We start from the raw sequence: 12,591 nt of genomic DNA on the forward strand, positions 1-12,591 counted from the left end.
ATGAGTATCTGGAGATCTTTCTCCTCCAAAGTACTGAACAAACTTTTGTCACCGGTCATGTGGAAAGAAGCTCCACTGTCAAGAAACCAACCACTTCCCATCATGGATGAAACCATGCATGCGAAGAGTGTGAAGTCCAACTCAAACTGTGACGCAAGTGAGGCTGCCTCACCTTCAGATCCTTCCCCGGATCCCTTCTTGGACTTCTTCTTTGGGCAATTAGTAGCATAATGACCCAACTCATGACAACGAAAGCATCTCACCTTCGCCTTGTCAACCTTATTCCCATCATTGGAAGAACTGGATTCGGAAAGAGAAACCTTCTCCTTCCCCTTCTTCGCCTTACTCGCTAAGGCACAGTTCTCCTCATCCTGCATGGATGAAGAACCATCTCTGGTGCTCCGTCTAATCTCCTCTTGCACAAGATCTGACCACAGTCTTTCCCATCCTGGCAATTTCTCCCTTCCATTCACCGAGTCCTGGTAGCTATGCCAACTCTTAGGAAGGTCAAGGAGTCCTAGACTCACCATCAACAGTAACCCCCACACTTCCCAGCTCATCTCGACACTGAGTGAACCTCGTGAGATACTGGGGCATACTATCTCCATTCTCGAACTGAATGTTTCTGAGTTTTATCTCTTGCTTTGGAATTAAATTCGAATTCCACCAGCACAAAACTCAACTGCTTCCGATCTAGAATTCGTGAGAACACAATATTTCTCGTACAGAGATCGACTGTATGGGCATTCACCGGATATCTCACCTTCCAAAAGAAGGATGAATCCAGAGGCTACCTGGCCCGATTACAGACTCTGCCTGAAGAAATAAAATGTAAACACTTCCTGAATAATAGACCCGATGATCAATCCTCGCTTGATGTCCTGTAAAAATCTCTTCTACAAATCAAGCAGCTCTGATACCATGTAGAAACTTTTTCTACAATTATCTAGCTCCGATACCATGTAGAAACTTTTTCTACAATTATCTAGCTCTGATACCATGTAGAAATTTTGAATAATTTAACACATATTCACAGAGATTATCCTGATCATACAATTTAAGCGGAACATGTATAATACATAATCTCCTCTACGTTGATCATCAAATTATAGAAGCAGAAACATCCACAGGCACACATAGAAGCATCAATCAAACTCATAAACACAGTATGTATCCCGGGGAAAGCATCTCGCTAAAAACCCCACACTATCTGTATATTATATTGATTGAATCATGTAACAATACAAAGCATAATACTTCTCACAAGTATCTCCACCTCTGTTACACACAATACAGCTCAGATCTGATCTCCAAATCTCTTCCACTGCTTGCCTGCCTCCACTGCTCAAACCTGCTCGAGAACTGATGAGAATAGCTTCCCAAACTCGATTTTACACTGCAAAATAGTCACCCACACTATGTTGGACGTGAGCAACAGCTATAATATCATGAAGATACGTGAGCAAACTCATTGGCATACTCAATCCTTTGATTGTGCAAATCATCATGCACAGTTATAGTCACAACTGATAGCAATCTGATCCTCTAACACCTGTCCCTGCTGAACTGAACATGCACTGACATGCAACTGAGTTAACTGATGTATTCTATAGTTGCATTATGAGTTAATAACTTGTGAATTAATTAATAACTAATTCACCCAACTCATCTTTAGTCTATTGATCAGTTAGACTAAATACAACCAGTTTAACAAAGCTAAACTGAACACAACTCCATCAACTGTACCTCCAGTCCACTAAACTCAACTCACTTGAGTTCTAACTGAAGTCATGCATGCACCAACTCAACTGACTCATGAGAAAAGCATATTTCCTTCTGACAACTGCATGTGCCACTTCCGTAGCTCAAACTGAAGTGCTCCAAGAGAATAAGATTAAGTTTATAGTCCAAATATTATTGTGAGATAATAATATTTGACTTTTCTATTTTTGACAGCCAGTCTAAAAATAGACTTTGATCACTCACACTGTGATCACTCACACTTTCATCAAAAATAGAAGTCCATCTATTTTTCCCAACTTGATCAATCATCCATAGACATGATCCATATGTCTAAAAATAGACATAGTCTAAAAATAGACTTGCGCCAAAAATAGCCTGCGGGCCCACTTAGTGAAGGCGACTCTTTTCACTAAGCTCCATCATCTTGTTGCACTCTCAACAAGCATTTCTTGTTGCACACTTTTCAACATATCTCCCTATATCTCTAGAGTTACAATCAAAATAGGAAATGATAAGACACATGTCTTCTTAGAGTTTCAATACAAATAGGAAATGAGACACATATCCATATGATCCCATGATCTTCTCCACTCAAATTCGAATTTGGTTTTGGGAGGTGACATAAGGGTCTTTTAGAAGCTTCCTTTTGACCTACACATGTCAACAATCTCATCCCACTTGTTAGGTATAAGCATATGCAGATTATTTTCTAATTTTTAACTATAAATTCATTAAAAATGCTAAGAATTAATAAAGTTTGGAAAAACATAAATGTGACCCAATAATGATAATGGTAAGGTAAATGTAATGAAATAGAGGTGGAGTGAAGGTGACAATATGAAAATATAAGTGAAAATGTAATGGAAGTGAACGATAATTTCAAGGCCCAACATACCCCCCAACTGAAGCTATTGCATGTCCTCATGCAATCTATTACATTAATTATTTTTTATCCTTGAGCTTTGGCTTAACTTTGCATGATATCATTTAATAACTTCATACTTCTGCAAAATATTTTAGTTGAATTGCAACATGGTTGGTTCTTGTGTTACAACCATATTTTGTTATTGCATTCATTTTTTATCTTTGAACTTTGCATAATGATAATTTGATTATTGTTGCAAAATATATCTTTATTGGGTCACATTATAGTTGGTTCTTGTGTAACAACCATGATTGTAATTGTATCCAATTACCTTTTTAGTACTTTTGACAAGCTTTTGTATGCTCATAACAATAATGTATGGTTAATATCTTTTGAAAGTATGTGGGCTTTTGAATGTGATATGAATATGGAAAAATATGAATATGAATGTGTCCCCCCCAACTGATGATGTTAGCAATTTTAAGAGATGAGGAAGAGAATGTTTTTTTTCCAAAAATTATCATTCTAGTTTTTCAATGAATTTTATGGTAAAAAGTTAGAAAATGACATACCTTAACTTACCCTTTAGAAATGGATGAGCTGCATGTGTGGTGGCTGCAAAATTCTGATCATAATCTTCTTCAAGTGGTTGGACAAGTCATGGAGAAAAGAGTCAAGATGACTTTTTATTTGCTTTTATTAAAACTTGTTGAATCTGCTGCGAAATAGTGTTGATTCTGCTGCTGCCATCTGATTCCACAACTGTTATTTGATTCTGCAGCTGTCATCTAATTCTGCAGCTGCCGTCTAATTCCGTAGCTGCCATCTAGTTCTGTAGCTGCATATCTTCTACATTTGCTCCAAAATGCTGAAAATGATAGTCTTCATGTCTTCAAAACTCATTGGCACAATTCCTGCTATGTGAATAGATGTTCTGATGTCGAACATAGCAGGAAATTGTTGACTTAGTGGCCATTAATGGATGCCACTAGTCAACACGAGAACTCTCACCATTGATGACAATGAGAGTCAAGATGCCCAAACACATCTTGCTAAGTACAAATAATTTTGTTGTTGTCGAGTACCTAGAAGATCCGATGAACAAGGGACATTGATGTATTCCCATTGTTCATCGGCATGAGGACTTGCCATTAAGGCATGCAAGCCTCAAGGTGTTTTTGCAAGGATTTTAGACTCAAAGGACTATGGACTCAATAATTTGCATTGAAGCAGGGTTTATTTGCGAAATGAAAAAGGATAGGAAAGAAAAAATGAAAATGGAAGATGACAATGGGCAATAAGCATGTAAGTGAGCTTCTTGCTTTTATTTGTGGGTCAAGCGGAAAGTGTATGTGAATAAAGGAAAATGAACAATTGACTCTTGTTGGGAAAAATGACTATGGCTTGCTTTGAATTACTTGGTTGGATTTATAATTCAAAAGGGACGAAAGGTAATGGTTTTAATGGATATGGACATGGACTTGTTCTTATGTATTGTGTGCACAATTAGTTTCCTTCAATGATCATTCAATCATCCCAAACCTGCAAAAAAACTTGACATAAAGAACATTAGTGTATTCAAAAAGAAATGGGCAATTTACTTTCTAATTCTTATGCAAAATTTAAATGTCAAATAAAACAGATTAAGGAAAATGAAAAGTGTTATATTTAGTCCAATTCATGATATTGATAACAATCCATTTTTAAGAAATAACCATGAAAAATAATTCAACTTCATATTGTTGGATGACTTCATAATATGTGCTCAGCAAAACGATTGGCATCTCAAAGATTCGCTATGTCCTGCAAGTTAAAACTTCATAAAAAAAAATACACAGCAACAATATTAATGCCAAATGTTTAGAAATCATTTAAATAATTTTCCAATTGTTCCGCCAGCCATTATTGAACATCCCAAAAGAACCAGAGAATTGAGGTAGAGTGTTCAACTGTCCACGTGCAATCTTGGATATATAAGCTGACACAAGAGTAATAGCTAATCCAATTCCAAATCCATCAAGTAGACGAGCCAATACCATTAACAGTACAATTGCATCACACAAGTGACAGTCAAGATCAGCAAACTTGCTGAAAACCGTTCACTGTGTATATATAAAAATCGTTTTTTTCTCACGCAGAGAGCAAAATTGGGCTCTGAAGAACTGCAAAATTCTCTCAATTGGTTGCAAAATCCAGAAAATGGTTTCTGGGTTACCTGATTTACCCTGTTCCGGAAGACACTCATGTCTTGGATTTTGCTAATTCACCTTGTTTTATTCAAAAAATGCGTTTTAAAATCGTCTATCAAAACAATTACGTTTTCTAGAAATGTTTCGGCAACCAAAATCAATTTCTGGTGGTTGGATTTTTGATTTGCAGGTTTGGCACAAGTCACATTAATGTATCAACCACAAATCTGAATTTATTGATTGTTTATTCACGCTTCATAGCATTCAAAACAGAATCACTCCCTGACTACACTGGCACGTGATGAAACAAGTATACACATGGGTGCAACATTAAGTTAGCAATTTCTTCCAAGTGTTCAAGCATGCACGGAGGGTAAATCTGCTGAAATTATGCGAAGAAGCAAGAGTAATTGTTTGATTAAAATTCTTAGTGAATTAAATGTGTTATTGCTAGCAAAACCTCGTGCAAAAAAAAGAATTCATTTTCCTCACGCAGTCACCAAACAAGGTCCCGAAGAACCACGATTTTCTCTCGAACGATTAGGAATCCTAGGAAACAATTTCTGGGTTATTAAATTCATCCCGTTCTGGAAAAAATCCATGTCCCAGTTTTTACAAATTTTCCCTGGTTTGCTCAGAAAATGAGTTTTAAAAACACGTGTTTAAATTGGTGTGATTTCTGGCAATGGTGATCCGGCAATAAAACTCATTCCTGGCTATGATGATCTAGTATGCTGCGGGATGTGCAGGTCGAGACACCCCAAGCCGTGGAGGTTAAAGTACCACACCCATCATATTCTATGGAGATGGAGCATGTGTTGAATGAATTCCTGCTCCAAAAATATCAGATCTCTCTGCCGACCTATTATTCAACAAATTGGTGTCAAACCATAAACGCACAAGCTTGATAGAATTCAAGTTTTATTTGCAGGTTTATTGAAGCTCGGAGCAGTAGAGAAAGAAACACCGGATCTGAACCTTGTTTACTTCCATTGTTTTTAAACACTCGTTTTTTAATCATTCTGTCACACCTGTCAACAATTTTTTTATGTCAAGAAAACCAGATCTGCCGAACAATTCGACCGCCCAATTATCATTACCATTAAGTTAAAGCTAAGATGGTTGTGCAATCAAGTTTTATTTACAGGTTGAGATGTGAGATCGAAGCCCAAGACTTGATTGAACCAGCCACTCGAATTGCAGGTTTTTACATTACGCACTTAGCCCTCGTTTCATTGTTTTATTCGAGCCTCATTTTATGCATGGCTTTTTAATTTTGTTTTATGCTTTGAGCTTTTTCATAACGTTGACCAAGGATTTTTTTTATTTTTTTTAATTAAAAATATATACATATATATTGCATTTAAACAAAAAAAATTATTAATAAAGAAAATGCATTTGGATTTTTTTTTTCCTAAGTTTATTGAAAAATCAAATTGAATTAAATCAAATCATGAAAACAAAAATTAGCTGCAGAATTTCATTCTGTAGCTAAATGATTTTTATAATATACTAACAAAACAATTTATTTTTTGCTCCTCCAGGTCACACGAAGTGCAGAAGGAGAGCATAGTTGAGAGATTTTATTTTTATTTTTATTTTGTTAGCATAGTCAAGATTTTATCAATCAATTCCTCTGTAAATTTTGCAAAATAAAATGAAAAGGCTTGATCTCATACCTTAAATTATTGTTCATGATGCTTGCTTGCGTTCCTTGTTCTCAATCATTTGTTTTATTGCAAATATTTCCTACAAAGAGTTAGTAGATGGGTGGTTTTTACTGCACCACAAAACATCAAATTTATCCTAAAAATTATACAAATTTATTTTTATTTTTCCTATCTATCTAAAAACATTTTTTTTAAATATATTCATGCTTCCCATGAAGCTATTTACGGATTATAATTTTTGAAATGCTCATATCGAAACTTGAAAAATGTACCTGTTTGTTTGTAAGGATATGCAGCATTGACTTGAATTTTCGATTTGCTGCAAGGATCTCTTGAAGAATTGATGAATATTGTGGCGTAACCGCTTTTTGATACCATTCCTCAATGTAGTCTTTGGGTTCCATTCTAGACCCTTTGTCCATAAATGGTTAGTAAAAACAAAAACAAATAAAATACACTCTAAACTGAAAGCTAGTTCATATGCACACTTCTCTGGCAACGACGCCAAAATGTTGAGGCAAATTAATTACCTATTATTTACTTGTCAACCCGGGGGTTTCGTAAAACTTACGAAGCATGCGTGCACTATATATGCTAGAAATTAACTTCTAATTTAGATCAATCTAACTACTAAACCAAATAACGACAAACCAAATTCACCTATTCTAATTCAACAATTATTTCAAAGGAAATTATAGTACAATGTTTGGAATTGAAATCTTAATCTATCACACTTGCAAGAATTGAAATCTTAATCTACCACACTTGCAAGAATTGAAGTTTTAATCTACCACACTTGCGGGAATTGAAAATTACACCACTCTTTCAAAAATGAAATTGCATGAAATGAAATCTACTCTAAGGGATCATGTGTGCATTATTACATCAGGATCGTATGAAATGAATAATCAAAACCACATGATATGAAATGAAAGCAAAAATAATAATTCTTAACCTCTAGATATGAAAGCAAATAAAAACAATCACTCTCAACCTCTCGCACAAGAAAAGATATGAAATAAATAAATCTTAATCTATGAAAAACAACAAATCTCACACATTATGAATGGGCAATCCAAAAGCATGAAGGATGGAAAGTTGAGAGACTCCAAATACAAGCATAACCAAATCAAAGTGAACATCACTCATGAGTATGGTGCCAAATCCAAATTCTATATTCAAAACAAGAGCATTTCCCCAACTTTTCACATAAAAATGATAGGAGAAAACTTCCTCTATTTATACAAAAAGACGAGAAGCTACCTTATTAATGAGAGTCCATGAATATCTCCCTATATCTCTAGAGTTACAATCAAAATAGGAAATGATAAGATACATGTCTTCTTAGACTTTCAATACAAATAGGAAATGAGACACATATCCTTATGATCCCATGATCTTCTCCACTCAAATTCGAATTTTTTTTTGGGAGGCAACATAAGGGTCTTTTAGAAGCTTCCTTTTGACCTACACATGTCAACAATCTCATCCCACTTGTTAGGTATAAGCATATGCACATTATTTTCTAATTTTCAACCATAAAGTCATTAAAAATGCTAAGAATTAATAAAGTTTGGAAAAACATAAATGTGACCCAATAATGATAATGGTAAGGTAAATGTAATGAAATAGAGGTGGAGTGAAGGTGACAATATGAAAATATAAGTGAAAATGTAATGGAAGTGAACAACAATTTTAAGGCCCAACAGTGTCCTCCCTCTCACGGTGCATTAGTACTTCCTAGAATAAGTGACCTAGCATTTTGTTGCCTCCCTTAGTGAAAAGTGCATTCCAGATGAACAAAAAGCCACTATTGGAGGGAACTATGCCCTCTCAAGCTTGAGCGCACTTCAAACACTGAATGAAAAAATGCACTTCAAACGAACAAGTACCATTTGAGCACACTTTGGAAGAATAAGGACCTTCTAACGCTTCAAAAGCGCACTTTAGAACAACAAGGAACACTTCATAACAACAAGGCGCACTTTGAAATAAAAAGGCACACTTCAAAAGAACAAAGCACACTTCAGAAAAACAAGGTGCACTTCAGAACAACAAGGTGCAATTGGGAAAAACAAGGCACATTTTGGAAAAATAAGGATCCTTTCTCTCCTTAAAAGCACATGGCATAGTCTTGAAGCCTAAAGACTTCATCCTTCCCTATTCCCCTTAGGGTGCATGCCATAGTCTTGAACCCTAAAGCCTTCATCCTTCCCTTAGGGCACATGGCGCAGTCTTGAAATCTAAATCCTTCATCCTTCCCTCTTCCCTTAGGTTCATGGCACAGTCTTGAAGCATGAAGCCTTCATCCTTCCCTCTTCCCTTAGGGTGCATGGCACAGTCTTGAAGCATCAAACCTTCATCCTTCCCTCTTCCCCTATGCACTCTGTGCTCAAGCCTTATTTAGAAAATTCCTCTTCAGTACATGGTGCAATAGACAAGGCTGAAGGAGGCCTCCTCTCAGCCATTGACTAGTCAAACTTTGTTTTCCAAGTCTTCCTCTGTTTCCTTCTAGGGTGCATGGTGTATCTTTAAGAAACAAGCCCTCCCACCTTGTCCCTCCAGCTTCCCCACTGCGTTGGACCAAGGATATCTCCTCTTAATAATGCATGGAGAAGTAAAAATGAATAGTGTATCCTTCCTAATCCATTATTGAGCTTAACTACGTCCTCCTAATCAAGCCTCCTTCTTTCAACCCTCTCACAGGCCTATCATAAGTTGATCATTCCATGAGTTAGCCTTGGTGACAGAATAGATTATTTTAAGACTAATTTCTATTATTCATGAATGATTTTCATTTTTAGAAGTACCTTCCTAGCATGACAAGGTAATTCTCGAAGCAGATAGCAAGGGGAAAACATAAAGAAACACATGCAGAGAAGAAGAACAAAAGAGATTTATCAGGGATACATGAAGTAGATCATGGACCAAGATAGAAAGAAGACATAGCATGACGACTTATAGGATTCCAAAGCTCACCCAAGACCCTTTGGAAGGTGAAGATAAGTAACAAAGTGGATCTTTAATGAAGATGAAGCATAGATCAGATCTACCATCAAGAATGCAAGATGAAGCATCAAGGAAGACAACTTGGCATTGCCACCTCATCATGAAGTCTATGTCACCATAATGGTCAAATTGTACAAGTTTCATCATAATTGTCAATATGTATCATTGTATCATGCCACATCATCATGTGGAATGTCATGATGTATTTTCAAATAAAAGGACAAAATGTAAGGTGTGGAAGTCCAAAGGTCACATGTGGAATATGAAGAGTCACATAGTCATATATGGACAAAAGAGTTGCATAGAAGTCCAAAGGTCATTATATAAGTCCAAGAGTAATGAGGGTAACTCAAGAGTCATGGGGATATGAAATTACATTCCCCTAATTATAAAAGAAACTGCATAACTCAAGCAAGGGGCTCTTGGAGGCTTAACGTTTGGAGAGCTAGTCTTGGCTTATCTACTTGGCATAGGAGAGAAAACTATTATTTCGAGAAGCAAGAAGTGACTTAATGTTCCCCTACTAGAACTAGTGCCTCACTATTGTAACTTTGTAGTTAGATCTTTCACCTAATATTGAAGCTCAATGAGCCAACACATTTTCATGCATGTATCATGAATGTTTTAGGACTATTCTTGGGATGTTTATGATATATGTTGTGTTCATATGTACTGGATAAATTGAACTATTTCAGTGGATTTGGTACTCATGTAGTGAATGTGTGTTGTATTCGCTTTAACAATTGTTATGTTAAAACTTAAAACTTTCAATTCCCCCCATCCAAATTTTGAAAAGTTTTAAGTTTTGCTCCATTTTGGTGAGATTGGATTTGAAATCTTGCATTCCAAATCTTTTTAGTAGCTCAGATGCATATTTTCTTTGACTAATGAAAATGTTGTTTGGATGTTGGAATACTTCAACTCCAATATAGTAGTGAAGTAATTCAAGATTAGTGATCTTAAATCCAGCTCGTGACTCCTTCTTTACTTGCACAACACAGTCATTGTTGTTACCATTAATGATCAAGTCATTCACATACATAACTAGAATCACCATATTTTTTCCCTGTTGGCGCACATATAAGGTATAATTTGATTCATTGTTCTTAAATCCAATCTTGTGAAGATACTCATCCATTTTCTAATACCAATCTTGTGGATCTTTTTTCAACCCATATAGAGCCTTGATTAATTTGCATACTTTGTGTTCATGTCCTTCGATCTCAAAAAATGGAGGTTGAGTTATATACACTTCTTCCTGCAATTCTTCATTGGGAAAGGCACTTTTGACATCCATCTAATGTATTTTCCATACGTTTTGAGCTAATAATGGAAGAACTAATCTAATGCTATTCCATTTTTTTGTAGGCACAAATGTTTCCTCATAGTTGATTCCTTCTTGTTGTGCAAAACCCTTGGCAACAAGCCTTGCCTTATATTTGTCAATTTCTTCATATAGTTTATACTTAATTCAGTAAACCCATTTTCATTCGATGGGTTTCACATTTTCAGGACAATCAACAGGTTTCCAAGTATTATTTTCCATCAATGATTTGTATTCTTCAACCATTATTTTTTTCCATTCTACATGTTTCATTGCCTCTTTGAATGTGGAGGGCTTAGTAAAATCAATTGCTATTAAGGAAATATTTTCTCCATTTCTTTGTGAGCTTCTTGTTCTTGGTTTTTTTATTCATCTAGATTAACATCCTTCAAAACTTGAATAGCCCATTTAGGTAGTTGATGTTGACTTATTTGTGGATATGAATTATGACCATCATTATAAATTGGATTGATATAAACATGTGTTATTTGATCATATGAAGGTTTAGGGGGTGGAGAGTCATTTTCAGGTGAATTGCTATTGGGAGATTTGGATGAATCACCAAAAGATTCAGATGATCTAGATGAAGCAGGTGAGCTGGATGAATCATTTTCTGAAGAAGGCCATTCAATCTCATACCAACGTTTTATACTTGGTTCATTTTCCATTTTGCTTTTCTTTTTATCACCCTTAGTTTCCAATTTTTGTAGAATACTTTATCTCTTTGTGGCACTCTTTCTATTTATTTCATCAAATATATAATCTATGTTGACAACAAACTTTCTATTGGACATAAGACGATATCCCTTCTTTTCATTGGAATATCCAATCAATGTACACTTCAAACTTCATGAATCGAGCTGAGTTCGCTTTCTTTCAAAACCAAGGCATAGCATACTAAACCAAAAACCTTTAGATTCTTTACTTGGGGTTTGAAACCAAACCATGATTCATATGGTGTAATTCCATCCAAAGAAGCGGTGGGAGACCTATTCCTTAAGTAGAATGTTGTATTTCTTCTTCCCAGTATGAAGGATTTTAAATTTTTGAAAGTTAGCATGGATCTTCCCATCCCTAACAGGGTGTGATTCATTGTCTCTATTACTCCATTATATTGTGGAGTGTAGACATTTTTAAATTGTCTTTTGATACCATCATTCCTGTAATAAGTCTGGAATTCGTTGGAAGTGAATTCCCCTCCATTATCTGTCCTGAGAGTGCCAATTTCTTCTTTAACTTCATTTTCAACCAGTTGGAAAAAAGTCTTGAAATTTTCAAAGTTTTCATACTTAAATCATCAATGAAGAGTTAAAAATATTTACGACCTCCTAAATAATCCTATATAGCTCCACACTTATCACTATGAACCAATTGCAAACACCTTTTCGCATGCCATGAACATGTTGTAAAAGTCTCTCGGTTTGTTTCTTGTAAATGCAAGCTTCACATCTTGCAATTTATTTTTTCAAAGTTGGAAATCCATTAACATTCCCTACTTTTCAAGTTGAGAAATACTTTGAAAGTTTAAATGCACATATATAACACGCCACAATATTATTGGTGAAATACTTGCACTTGTTGCTCTTGCAAAATCAAACTTTTGTGGAATGGCTATTCCTTTCATCCTTAAAAGTTTTCCATCTTCATATCTGGTCATGACTATCTTCAAATTATGTTTGATGGAATTGGTTTTTACTAATCCAATGCAATGTACTAAAGCACAGAACAAGAATCTACTTCTACTTTCAACCCGAAGAAGTCAATAGATCGATGAAAATAATATGAATAAGA

The sequence above is a fragment of the Pinus tabuliformis genome, chromosome 5_2, assembly GCF_031772625.1.
Source record: "Pinus tabuliformis cultivar Carrire ecotype Pingquan chromosome 5_2, CPIR1, whole genome shotgun sequence".
In the NCBI taxonomy this organism is placed as follows: Eukaryota; Viridiplantae; Streptophyta; class Pinopsida; order Pinales; family Pinaceae; genus Pinus; species Pinus tabuliformis.